The sequence below is a fragment of the Dermacentor silvarum genome, chromosome 10 (assembly GCF_013339745.2).
Source record: "Dermacentor silvarum isolate Dsil-2018 chromosome 10, BIME_Dsil_1.4, whole genome shotgun sequence".
NCBI lineage: Eukaryota > Metazoa > Arthropoda > Arachnida > Ixodida > Ixodidae > Dermacentor > Dermacentor silvarum.
The window spans coordinates 37,666,983-37,681,335 of record NC_051163.1 but is presented as its reverse complement, the minus strand read 5'-3'; positions in this window follow the sequence as shown (position 1 = coordinate 37,681,335).

Here is a 14,353-nt window from a genome sequence, read left to right as displayed (position 1 = left end):
ACATCAAAAAAAGAAAAGAAATGCATCCCAGAAGCAACGTTGACAAGAAGTTATTTAAAGTAAGAAATGCATGTTTATGTCGTGGCGGAATCTCTCTTATCTTAAGCTACCAGGATATCGGGAAGGCGGTTCCACGAGCGGATGACACGTGGAAGCGCAGATGAGTTTTTATAGCGCCTGTTTTGCCATAGATGCGCATGAAAGAAAGATGATTATGTAATCTTAGTGAGTTGAATGGTGAGACTTGCAGAGCTATTGGTGATGGCCTTGGTTCGTGAACGTACTTGTGAAACAGCAATAAAAGTGCTACATCACGACGACTGTTCAAAGAAGGAATTGATAAATTGTTTTTAATTTGCGTTATGTTTTCGTTGTAGTTGCAATTTTGGGAGATGAATCGAGCGGCTCTATTCTGAACTGATTCTAGCATAGAGGTTAAATAAATGTAATGAGGGGACCATATTGAAGAAATAAATTCAAGTTTAGGGCGAACAAATGTAAGATAGGCTAATTTGAGGACATTACTCGGCGTCTTACGGGGGTTCCGGCGTAAATATCCCAAAGATCAGGAGGCATTTCCGCAGATGTTGTTGATATGTGTAGTCCAGGAAAGTTTTGGTGTCAGGGTTACGCCTAGATATTTGAAAAAAGTAACTACAGGAAAAGGATTGTTATTAATATAGTATGAAAAGTTGGAAAGGAAATGGTTGGCGAGTGAAAGACATTACATTTATCTGGCTTGAGCGACATTAGCCACGTGCTACACTAACTGCTAATAAGGTCAAGATCATTTTGAATTTTTACGTGGTCATCAGTGCTAGCAATAACTCGGTAAATTATACAATTGTCAGCAAAAATCTGCACATGATAAGATATGTTATTGGGTAAGTCGTTAATATATATAAGAAAAAGTAGTGGACAGAGGACACTGCCCTGTGGCGCACCAGAGGAAACGTAGGAGAGCGGGGAGAAAAAATTGTTAACCACGGTGAACTGCTGTGGATTGGTAAGAATGTTCCGAACCCGCCCGGGTGGCTCAGTCAGTGCTCCGCTGAGCACGAGGTCGCGCGATCGAATCCCGGCCGCGGCGGCCGCATTTCGATGGAGGCTAAAATGCGAAAATGCCCGTGGGCTTGCATTGTAGTGCAAGTTAAAGAACCCCAGGTGATCAAAACTATTCCGGAGCCCTCTACTACGGCGTGCCTCATAATCAGAACTGCTTTTGGCGCGTAAAACCACAGAAAGAAAGAAGAATGTTCGGAATCCAAGATAGCGTTAGTGAATTTAAGGACAAAGAAGACAGTTTAGAAATTAGGCGGCAGTGAGCTACGCGATCAAAGGCTTTTGAAAAATCTAAAAACATGCAGTCACTTTGCAGGTATTAGTCCAGATTAATATATAATTCAGTCGTGAACTCAAATAGTTACGTGTCGCACGGTAAAGCCTTCCCTTGTTTTGCGAAGAAAAATTTGTTATTCTCTAAATGACTGTAAATATCAGAGGTGATTATATGCTCTAGCATCTTACAGCAGATGGAAGTGAAATTGGTCTGTAATTTAGTGGTGAATTTCTATTCCCACATATAAAGATGGGAATGACCTTCGTAATTTTCCAATCTTCGGGAAGCTTTCCTGTCGACAGCGATTGCCTGAATATATCAGAATAGTTCACTCGAGACTTATATCGTGTTTTTTTTAGTATCTTTGAGTTTATGTCGTCAACGCCTGCTGATGTCGACACTTTCAGATTATTGATAATGGATGGGATGCCGTCGAGAGTAATGTCGATTGGTTGTAAAAAAAGGGTAGTCAATATCAGCTACCTCAGGCACGTTTGAATCGTCTTCTATGATGTATACTGACGAAAAAAAAATGAATTGAGCGCGTTAGGACAGTCATGGTGTGGAATTGGAATGTGGTCGTTATCGGGCAAGATGACGTTGCTGTCCTCTAGCTCCAGACACACTGATTCCCAAATTCCCCAAAAAGTAGACTACAATGGCTGTGTTCCAATTTTTTCCATCATCGTAGACAGTCTACTTTGATGTCTACGAAGACAGCCAAGACAGCTTTGAGGACAAGCAAAGGAACGCGTTTCCAGCCGTCTGGTAGACGCTTCTGCGACGTGACGCCACCTCGCGGCGAGAAAAACAAAGTTGAGAAAAGCACACATTAGTTCTGTATTTTAAGTATTTTCGCCTGCGAACCTATGAAAAACATGATGTGACTTACATTATGGGTATAGAAAAGCAGCATGTCTACGTTTTCGTGTGCGAAGACAACCTTCCCGTCGAGTTTCTAAGCGCCCTGGTCAGTCGCCATCTTGTTTAGACAGGAAAGTAGCCTGCATCGTTCTTGACTTCGACGGTGTCTTCGCGATGCTGTCTACTTTGACATCTTCGTGAGAATTTGAACGAGACTTAAGATGGCCGCCGCCCACTTAGCTGTCTATTTAGCCGTCTAAGGCGAGTATTGGAACAGACCCAATGTCAATACCGGCCGTTCTCCGCCATAACAAAAGATAACTGCAGCATCAAAAGTCAGCGTACGTCATTGCCGAAATGGCGGGACATATTTCGAATAGTGTGGCGCTATGATGCGCTTGCCGCCTGCGTCATGTCGCCTTTCTCTCCTGTTCTTCGCTCGCGACACCAAGCGCTTGGAAACGTTATGTCACATTACGCCGCCTTCGTGACAGGTTCAGTGGCGATAAACAACGAATACTTTTGGAAGTGATTGCACTCTTGGAGCTAGTAAACACAGAGCAGAACAGCATCGATATGGCAGCGATGAGTCACCAGCGCCTGAGGGCCGTATCGTTTTACAGCTGCCAATAAGCAAGCACTTTGAGAAACAGTTAGTGAAGAACGAGTTAGGTTCTGTGTGTAGCTTCAGTCAGCTGTGCCTGTGGTGTTTGAGTTCTACACGCTTATGATTAGCAAAGCGTTTTCCAAAGAAAACGTCACCAATTTTATTGTACACTCTACATGGAAGTGTTCACGGAATGTCGATAGCGTTCCTAACCAACACCAAAAAAAAAAAAGAAGCTTCTGCCAAACCGTTCCTGACACTGCGGGGGGTGCGATATTTTTCAACATTAATGCTATTAGCATTCTTTGTCTACTTGGGGCTCGACTAGTCTAGCCACACTTTTTTGTGTTTCGCGGTTTTGTTTCTGGCTTCGAAAAAAACTTACGTAGCACCGATTGAGCAGCTGGAAGCTAGATCGGGGATTCTTCAAGATGGTCTACAATTCTCTCATTGACAATTTTGCTCTCAACATGATGTTTGCGCATTTGATTAATACTAACTATATTTATGCAATTCGGCAAAATACAAAAGAGATAGTCTGACTTGCTCTAAGCGACTGCAAACAACATTACCCAGGTGCTGTCCAGCAAAGTGGGATTTGCTCATTTTTAAATTTTGGCTCTGGTTGCGTGGGCCGCATGGCATATCCTCACGGCCTAATTCAGCCTCCCCGATGACTCTGCACACCTTCTATGTGACTAAAGTGAGCGTCTGAGAACTTTGAGAAAAGCCAGGATTCATAAATACCTTTAGTGCTTAATTGACCCGCACACTTCAGCATTGGCTGGAATATCAGCCTCCGCAAGCTCCACATCCCTTGAAATAAATAAAAAAATGAGATATTATGTAGCTCTCTCAGTGCACCGTGAAAACATTCACAAAAGGTTTTGCAGAGATTCTATACTCTTAATCTTCTTGCACGTACGTAAGTTCAACTCAGTAAGTGTAACATAATCGGAGATATGCTATTCATCTTCAGTGTTACTTAAGCTAAACAAGTACGCTTGAACACCAGCGCTTCGGTCGATCCTCTGGCCACTGTTGCTCTGCGTCACTCTTAATATCGTTCCACTTCAATGTCACTTAGCAAGCGGAAGACCTCAATTTTAATGAACATAGGTTACACCGATTGGGACAAATGTGCAACACTGTTTCACTTAGTGGAACTTCCGTGGAACAATATTAAAAGCTCAAAGAAAGAAGTTAATGCACTGACGAAGGCGAGTAGCCTTGTCGAAACGTTTGCTCCAGCGTCATTCCTTGTTCTAAAGGAACTCATTTAAATATGTAATTCCGTGGCCTCCAAAACTATTATTACATCATGAGGCACCCCTTAGTGGGAGACTCCTGATCATCTTCAACCCCCCGAGGTTCTCGAACATGCACGCAATGCACGGTACGCGCGCGTTTTCGCATTTCGCCCCCATCAAAATGCGGGCACCGCGGCCGGGATTTTTCCCGCGGCCTCGAGCTTAGTAGCCCAACGCGAAAGCATTGAAGAAACCGCGGCAGGTTAAAAAAAAAAGAACAACAAAAAAACTTCTCTGTCAAGTTGGCGCTTAGGCTAGCTGTAATATGTTGTTTTGGCGCGTGGTTTAAAACATGAAAAAACTACGGAAGAGGCGCTTCACTTTGTCTCTTTCGTCTGTTTTTTCGCGTTGTACAAGAATGTACAGCATTCCTTGTACTGCCATGGTTATACCCCTGATAACACAGGCGCTCCAAAGGTTTTAGGACTAGGAAACGTGTGCGGAAAAGGCGTTCACACGCGCTGACACATGACAAAAGCGGTAACTCCTTTTCAGCGAAAAACTCTTGGCGAAGGGGAGATATTAGAACTATTTTATGGGTGAAAAGGGATAACCACGTGCGCCGCCTTTCAACACAATTATTTTCAAAACAAAATCATGACTCATCAATAAATTTAGTGCTGGCAAACACAATTTTATGTTTAGAAAAGAGGCAGTTCCCACATAGAAGCGGATATCTTACGTGTTGTCAGAGTCAATTTCAAAAAGCAGCGCCGTACGGTTTTCCTGACTGAAAATATATAAATGGGACAGCGGTGCCGTACCGTGTTCCAGCGGTAAAACTCCTTTTTGATAAGGTGTCCGTCAGCGCAAAATGAAGCTGTTCACTTGGAAGGAATTTAGTTAGGGATATTATTCAATTCAAGCCTTGATCTTCCTGTGAACGTCTATCTTATTCGCATAAACAATAATTTACTTTTATTTTATGTGCTTCTTTTACATGTCACAATGAAAGAAAACAGCCACATTGCACGAAACCTGAAGCACTAATGTACACGTATACTATTTAGTACACTACCCATTTAGGCTGTCAATCCCAATTTCTCTTTATTAACTTTTCCTAATCATATAATAGCTCCCTCTTGATTGATTGATTGATGGACTGACACGTTTGACTGTAGTGATGGTGTGATTGATATGCTATATTCCAATTTCATCGCAGCGCACTCTCTTGAAGAGGAAATAAATTTTTCACCGGTTTTTGGAAAGTAACTATAAACGAAGGAAAATATATTTGTCTAAAATATTAGCTGTTCAAGAAGAAGTAGAAATATAAAACTACAGGACTGAGAATAAATAAAGCGACAGGCATTAGAATGTTGTCATTTTTAATTGCTCCGAGTAAGATTTGTTTCTAAATTAGAGAGTAAGACTGAAAACAAAACACGCAATAAAGATCATGTACAATCTTTGTTGCAGGGTTGTTAAACACGCCATTCAAGACGAGAAGTTCTTGCGCTTGTGTGAATAAAAATCATACGTAATTAGTGAGCTAGTTTTGAGAGCACACCAAGCTAGCAAGTAATTATGCATTACTTCCATTGTCTGCTTACTTTACATTCACGCATAATTACGGACCAAAAGTGTCCCCTGATTCTCTGAACTTCTTATAAAATATGATTGCCACTGTTCTGCTTCAGAAGCTTGGTATGACACTAATCTTTCTGCTCACTGAAATACGCGCCAGTTTTAGTGCTTCAGTGAAATGCCTTGTTCTTGAGTATTTTGTTGTAAAAGAAGTTTGGTCATCAACAACACGAAAGTCTTTTTTTACAATGTATAAAACAATATAGTTAAAGCAAAGCTCAAGTTCTAAGCACTAGTAAACAAAAATCGTTTCGTTCTTGGAATTAGAGCAGCAAAAAATGCATTAACCTAACATTATACATGAGCGTGAAGCACTAATGCTCTGTAATAAGAAGCACTGCTTAGCCGCAAATGAGTTTGCGACGAAGTCGCGAACTTTCCTGATTTTAATTTTTTTAACTTATACTTCGTGTTTCATAGCGGGTCAGTCGAAGCAGTGACAACGACCGTGTCACGGGCTGCCGCTGTGCAAGAGAGAACTGCTGTTAAGCATGTGTAATTAAGTTTAATAAACAATAAAATGTATGGAAGTGATCAAGTAAATGTTCATTTGTTTCTGGCACTTATTACACATAGTAAGAAGGAAGATGTGCTTTTACGCTAACCAATATACGGCGATGCGTACAGCTGTATTCACTGATGCCAGCTAAATGAGACTGACGAAAAATAAGATGGTATGTTATAGTAAAAGTAGCATAGGAGTGAATATAGCCTACACTTGTTTTAGACAAAAACCACCAGAAAGCCACATACAGAAATTCAGAAAGAGCAAAAGAAAGGTCGAAGCAGCAGATGACGGATGAATCCTGAAATCATGGATGATGGGTGCGAAACGAGAATAGGGTTCTTTCATTTTAATATATTGTTTTTTTGCAAGAGGTGATTCAAAATAAGAATTGTGCACGATGCACTGATTACTTTTCTTACTATACAGCTAGTCGAAGAGGAAATAAATGTGGTCGAACGAATGGAAACAGAGAGAGAGGGGTGAGTTGAACAGAGGAAAACAGAGAATATAGCTGAAACCAACCGGTTTACAAGATCTGGCAGCGATAACCTGATACCCCTTGCCCAAACGTTGGCTCCACCGACATCGCTAGTTCCACCACTGGTCACCAAATTTTATCGCCAGTCCTCCATCTCTCTGTCTGTGTGCACATTTTATCGCCATTTGTCTCGGTGTGCGTGCGTGTGCGTGTGTGCGTGTGCGCGTGTGTGCGTGTGCGCGTGTGTGCGTGTGCGCGTGTGCGTGTGCGTGTGCGTGTGCGCGTGTGCGTGTGCGTGTGCGTGTGCGCGTGTGCGTGTGCGTGTGCGCGTGTGTGCGCGCGTGTGTGTGCGTGTGGGTGTGCGTGTGGGTGTGCGTGTGTGTGTGCGTGTGTGTGTGCGTGTGTGTGTGCGTGTGTGTGTGCGTGTGTGTGTGCGTGTGTGTGTGCGTGTGTGTGTGCGTGTGTGTGTGCGTGTGTGTGCGTGTGGGTGTGCGTGTGGGTGTGCGTGTGTGCGCGTGTGTGTGTGCGTGTGTGTGTGCGTGTGTGTGTGCGTGTGGGTGTGCATGTGTGTGCGTGTGTGTGCGTGTGGGTGCGTGTGGGTGCGTGTGCGTGTGTGTGCGTGTGTGTGCGTGTGTGCGTGTGTGCGTGTGTGCGTGTGTGCGTGTGTGCGTGCGTGTGTGCGTGCGTGTGTGCGTGTGTGTGTGTGCGCGCGCGCAGAGCGCGATAGATGATCCTTTCATAGAAACGCAGATGTTGCTGGAGGATACCTAGACAGATAGGGATGAAACCAAATGCTCTTGAGGATAATGTGCATCAAGGAAAAATAAGTTACACGCATCCAAAGCGGGTGTTCGAATTTATGTGGATCTCAACTATCGTGAAGTGGGGTAGCAAAACGGTAAGCAATGAGAAGCGATAGGTGTAATTGAATGAATAAATGCATGTTTATTTCAGCTTCTTGTGCAGGGCATGTACAACAACTGGGGTTGACGAGAAAAAAGCAGTCTTTACGACCGCTTGAGAAGCCTCGCCAACCTTGCAACTCAGCAGTGGTGACAATAATATAATTTCATCAGTGACTACAACAAATACAGAAGCAAGTAGTATAATATGTGAATATGTTCGGCATAACCGACATAATACAATCTCAAAACAAAAAAAACTGAAAATAGCAAACAAGGAAACAGATTTTAATCTACATAAAACTTTCTAATGCTACTAAATGGGACAGAATGTATACATGCGCTGATAGAAGTCTTTGTTCAAGCAGTCCGGAAGTATATATTTTAACATTTGGAATCCGTAGTTTGTTCTACATCCAGGTATAATAATAAAAGTGTTTTGTGTGCGCATTTCGTATGATGTATAACGCAGCAAAAGTTTCACAATACGATAGAAGAATGGGTCATTTCAATCAGTAGTGTTTTTATACTGACAACGGAAACTATATTGCGAAGTTATTATGCACAGCCATAGTATTATACAGTAGGCGTGTGGGCCGGGTTGGGGCATTGTATGGAACGTTTGCGATGGCTCTAAGCACTTTCTTTTGGATAACTGAAATGTTTGAAATGTTACCATTTGTTGTGGTTTCCCAAACTAGACTGCAATAGCTCAGATACGATTGAAAGAACACGTAATAAGCATTCCATTTCGCCTTAACAGGAAGAATGCCTCTATTGCGCGACCAGAATGCCAACAAACCTAGACAGATTCAAACAAAGTTTTTCTATGTGGGCATCCCAGCACATTGTAGGCGTGAATATAACACCTAGAGATGCAAATTCATCTACGTATGTAATGGTACTTTCGTTCACAAAAAGTGGTGGCGGGTCCAGCACATTTTTTTCTCGGGAACGGAAAATGATTGCCTTTGTTTTCGCAACATTAATTTCTAACGAGTTTACTGCGGACCATTCAGCTAAGGACTTCAAGGCGCCGTTAGCCATTTCAATTAGTTGCCAGATATCATATGTGGCAAAAAACAATGTACTGTCGCCTGCGTATATAATGTATTTAGCTTTCTTGTTTATGTTAATTATACCATTAATGTAAACGTTAAACAAATGTGGTCCTAAAAGACTTCCTTGCGGCACACCATTCGTAATTTGCAATGCGTTAGATGAAGAATTGTTGATTTCTACATATTGAGCGCGAGAACTCAGATATGACCTTACTAAATTAAGGGCATGCCCACGAACGCCGTAATGTTCAAGTTTGGCAAAAAGAATATTATTGTTAAGGGTGTCAAAGGCTTTGCTAAAGTCGACAAAGACACAAAGAGTTACAAGCAGCGACTCAAAGTTATTTATTATGTACTCCTTTTGATCGAGTAAGGCGTATTCGGTTGACCTGTTTTTAGTAAAGCCATCTTGATAATAATTAATTACACAGTGTTTTTCGGAAAAATTTTAGGACACTGAAGCAAATTAACTGGTCCAACCCCTTAGAGAACAGCGGTCAAACAGATATTGGTCTAAAATTGCCTAAGACATTTTTTTTTTCGCCTTTCTTGTAGATAGCGGCGACTCTGCCTAGCTGCATACCAGCAGGAAACGGCGCTGTAGTTACTGCAGTACTATAGATATGCGTAAGGCATGGTGCGATAAAGCATAGCACGTGTTTTACGGGTCGACCTTGTATATTATATGAATCAAGGCTTGACGTATCCTGTAAATTTTTACAAACAGAATAAACCTCGCACTCGTCTGTAATAATTGTAATAATGTTTCTTTTATGCAACGTGAAATAATATTTTTTCTTCATGCACCGCACTAGTCCTAACACTAATTCCATACATTAAAACCCAAAATCAAGTATGAATTTATTCAGCTCCGCGAACACTGAAGATTATTATGCAGCATAAAAATTGCACATGGTACAATTTTCTAGCTTTCGTTGTCAATTATACCCTGTTTGAAAACATATTTTTCAATTTGTTATATTTGTAATTTCGCGGACTGCTTTTGTCGCAGCGTCCCCTGCCCCAACTAAGTCAGATTTGATTTGATTCCATTATTTCTAATGGCTGCCAAACAGACTTCCAGCCCTGGCGACATCTCACTGCATCATATACTTAAATTTTTTTCCACAGTGGGATGAGAATAATGCACAAAAGAACATTTGTCAAGTCAGTAATAGTACATCAAACAAGTAAGAAAGCTATGAAAAAACTCTGCATGAATAATATGACTACCAAATCACACAACAATATATACACTTTTTGTGTGAAGTCAGAGAAAACGATCACTGTTCAGAAAAAAAAAAGAATATACAGGGTGTTTCACTTAACTTGGGCCCAACTTTAAAATATGCAAATACTACATAGCTGCACAGAACTTAGGGAATGTTGTTTGTTGTCGCTTGGAGATGCACGGATTATCTTTTGCATTCCGCCTAATTAGATAATTAGTTCTATATACTTTATTTATTATTTATTTATTTATTAATACCTGAAGGGTCCCAACAGGATATTACATGAGGGGTGGGCACGTAATAAATGGGAATGATGATGATGACATTACAAAGATAAGTCAAAACACTCGATGGCACATCTAAAGCACGCTGTGTCGCGGATCAGTGCAGTTTATCTCGAAAGGCCATTCCAGTCTCAGGCCGTTCCGACGAAGAACGACTGCAAGAACGTAGTGGTGCGGACTCATGGCGAGGTTACCGAGTTTGGATGGCCTATTTAACGAACACGACGAGCCAACTAGATAAGCGCGCTGTCAAGAGGTATGGAATAAAAAAACACTCTTCAATTTCTGAAATATTATATTTAGATCAAAAGTTCCAAAAAGAAAATTGTGGAGCTACATGAGAAACTCACGATACAGCTTTCTGTTGCCCAATACGTGCTACATAAAAGTGTTTTTCCGAGCGTGAAAGATGCCCGCCAGTACCTTTAAAACACCTATGATGAATTAACGCCTACTGTAGAAATCACTTGTTCTAAGATACTGTCTTTTAAAAAATCTTTCTTCGAAAGACTGTCTTTACCGTGCTTAGCGGGTTTTGATTGATGGATAGAACTTGAAGAATTGGGGTTAGCATCGGGCTTTGAAATATTACCTTTAACCATTTTTTTTTGGTTTTGGAGTGCGGGACAGAGATCGATGAATTATCATTAGGTGATCTTGCGTGTTTAAGCGTCGGAAGATCCATTTCTACATCCTGGGTTTTTTACAACACTGATCCAGAGAAGCATCCGTTGTCGGTCTGCTGAGTTGAAGTTGATGGTCTTGAATTTTAGTGCTTTCTGCAATGAGTGGCGAGGGATCTATTAGTTGCCCAGCGTTCGATGTAATGGGATTTGTAGGAATATGTGAGCTAGTGTTAGGGCTCGCTACAGAACTGAAAAGCTGAATCATTTGTGATTTCATCACATGAGCTAGAGTCTCCGACAGGTTTGATGTTAGTCGTTCCATAGCTTTTGACAGTGCTTTTTCGACAGCTATCGAAATAGCATCGGAAAGGGATGAGTCTGCAACCATTGGTTGAAGGGCTGTCACTCCTGCATACCCCTTAGATCTTCCCTGGACCTCAGCAACAGCATCACGGCGTGAGCAACGTCTCCTTTCAATTACTTCTATAATTTGAAGTTCCTGTGTTCTCGCAGGACAGTTCGAGTAGCTAGCGTGGTGACCACAACTACAGAGACATCATTTCTCTTCTTCGGATGAGCAATCAGTAAAATTGTGGTTGCCACCACAATTACGGCAGCGTGGAGCAGATCTGCCGCCCCTCACATTGTGACCGAATCGCCAACAGTTGGCGCATTGTAGAATACGCGGAGCCAGAGCTTCAACCTTATAAATTAAGGGCCAGACCTTGATTTCTGTTGGACGCATCGTCCCAGCACATGTAACTATCACTGACTCAGTCGGAGTCTTCTTATTGTCAATTACTCGGCTACACCGGTAAACAGAGGTGACACCAGCCACCGAAAACATCTCTAAAATTTCTTCAGGTGTCCAACTGACGTCTACACCTCGAACAATGCCTCTAGAGCATACAAGATGCAGTGGGACGAAACATCTCACCGGATGTGAAGCGAATGTTGAGCAATTCAGTAGTTCCGCACAGTTGCAATTCAGCAATTCAGCACAGTTGTGGTCTGGCGAGCAACATAATATACCTCCCCTGCCGAACTAGCGGACCTCAGTGATCTGTCGGAAGTCAGTTGGCGCCTTCTGCAACTCCACCTGAATCGTCTTGGGGTTTTTCATGTTGATTATACCCCCGTCGGTAGGCACCATGGCCACGGGAACGTTGCCGATTCCACTGCGGAGAAAAAACTCAAGCGGTAGCTCCTGGGGAGCTACCGAGGCTGACCACGGGGAAGCTAGCTAGCCGCACTTCGTCGCCTTCCTTCACACCTCTTGGATGCCCCACATCCTGTTGAGGCGTAAACCGAGAACGCACCTAAGATTGAGTGTCACAATATTTTGTCATTGTGTCTTCAACAGTCGAACTAAACAACTAAGCGCAAACCTCAACATCAGTTTCATTGAAAAGAGACCCCAGTCATAGCCATTCAGATAGCAAAATCGCCCCGTGCATATATGGGTTTCGGGGATGTTTTGAAGCGAGGCAATGACAAACAGAAAAGAAAAGAGACAGTAAATGACCAGTGTTACATATCTACCTAAACCATTGTGTCACGCGTTTCACTGACGCCAGAAATTGTAGCTTTTGTTATTAATGAATATAAGTTATACCACCACAGTTGTTTTAGCTCAATACAATGTTGAAGCCCAATAAATCTGATGAAATCAATAAGGCATTGCGCTTTTTCGCGTTCATTGGCACTGTTACACCGAAGCAAGCTGGTTGACAAGTCAAGATAGATTGAAGTGGTCGTAAATATGCATTTTGTATATCATAAAGTCAAACTTTCTCTTTAAACCAGCAATATGTTCTACGAAAAAACGGGTACCGAAATTCAGGGGTAAATAGTACCACCCAGAGAAACAGCTCAAACCATTATATGTTTGAACTTCAATCCAAACGCATTCTTCCCAATTCTCTAGATCATTCATTCTAAATGCATGGAATATGGCACAACAAGCTATGAGGACCGTCCGCCATTTTATATCTTATTCGTGTAACAGCGGTCTCTTATGGAGACTGACTGAACTAAGAAAAATAAGAATGACTGAACAGAAAGCATTTAGCCAAGTTTCATAGAGAAATAATGACATCTTCGCAGTCAAACGCATTTGCTAAAAATGTCTCGCTTCCAGCTCTTAGGGTTCTGGCCTTTTCATATTAGAAATAAATTTGTCGTGTCATCTTCAGAGCAGGTTAGGTTAAGAGTTAATGCAATAACCTGACATAGAATTGTCGAAAGACAGAGCCTTCGAGAGAAACTTTGGTCTTACTAACAAATTCAAGAAGATCTTTACTCCATGCAATATGGTAATAAGAATATGTTGGGCACCTTGTATTCAGCTTTCTGCACATCACTGATGAGACTATTCCGGTGAGAAATTCCTTGATGTGCGACGTACTAGTACAAGGCTCAAGGTGAGAGATGAAGGTGCCTGTCCCTGCTAATTAAAATCGTCGCTAATAATCAATTAACGCCGTGCACGGCGATTGCAGGGGGGCAAGAAATCTTCAGGAAGGAGGGGGGTGGCAGCTTTGTCGGCGGGTCGAGATATAAGAGCAGTGCTCTTAATTTTGGCCTTTTTAACACATCGCACACACTTGTCCGTGCGAGATCCAGACTGCATAAAGAAGTTGTGCAGAAATATTTCAACTGCAGCACTAATATATTGTTACGGGTTATTCTGTTAGGAGAGGGTTTATTGGGACACGACGTACCCGACGGTCTTGAGCGCTAGCCTAGGTTGTTGTTGTTGTTGCCTCATCCGTGATCCCTTTGCAAGACGTCCTCTTCTTCCACCCCTCGTATCTGTGTCCCACTACAGCTTATGGCACATACCCAAATAACACAACACTTTCACGCTTGTAACACATCCCCCCGCGCAGAAGAAGCCCACCGGGCAAGTCAAACAGCATCTCGAGGGGTAAAGGGCTTCAAGCGGGCAACATGAGTCACTTCAGTCTTTGAAGAGCGTCGACCATTTGAATGGCGGCGCGCTATACGGTAATTCAATTCGCTTATACGCTCTAGAACAACATAAGGTCCAACATAATGTTCCAGTAGTTTTTCGCACAACCCACGTTTTCTTGTTGGCGTCCATAGCCACACTAAGTCACCTGGATCATATGTGACGTGTCGGCGTCGGCGGTCGTAACGTGCCTTTGAGCGATCTTGTGAAGGAAGAGTGCACAAATAAGCAAGGCGTCGGGCTTCTTCTGCACGACAGATGGTTTCAGATATGGAGGCATCATCGTGGTTCATAAATGGGAAAATCGTATCAAGGGTATAACGTGGCGGCCGGGTGTAAAGGAGAAAGAAGGGGCTGTAGCCGGTAGTTTCGTGCTGGGCGGTGTTAAATGCATAAGTCACAAAAGGTAGAACACTGTCCCAGTTCTTGTGATCTGTTGAGATGTACATGGACAGCATGTTCGTGAGAGTTCTGTTGGTGCATTCCGTAAAGCCGTTTGTTTGGGGATGGTACGGCGTAGAGTGTCGAAAACTTGAACAACATAGACGAAGCATCTCTTCCACGACATCTGCAATAAACTG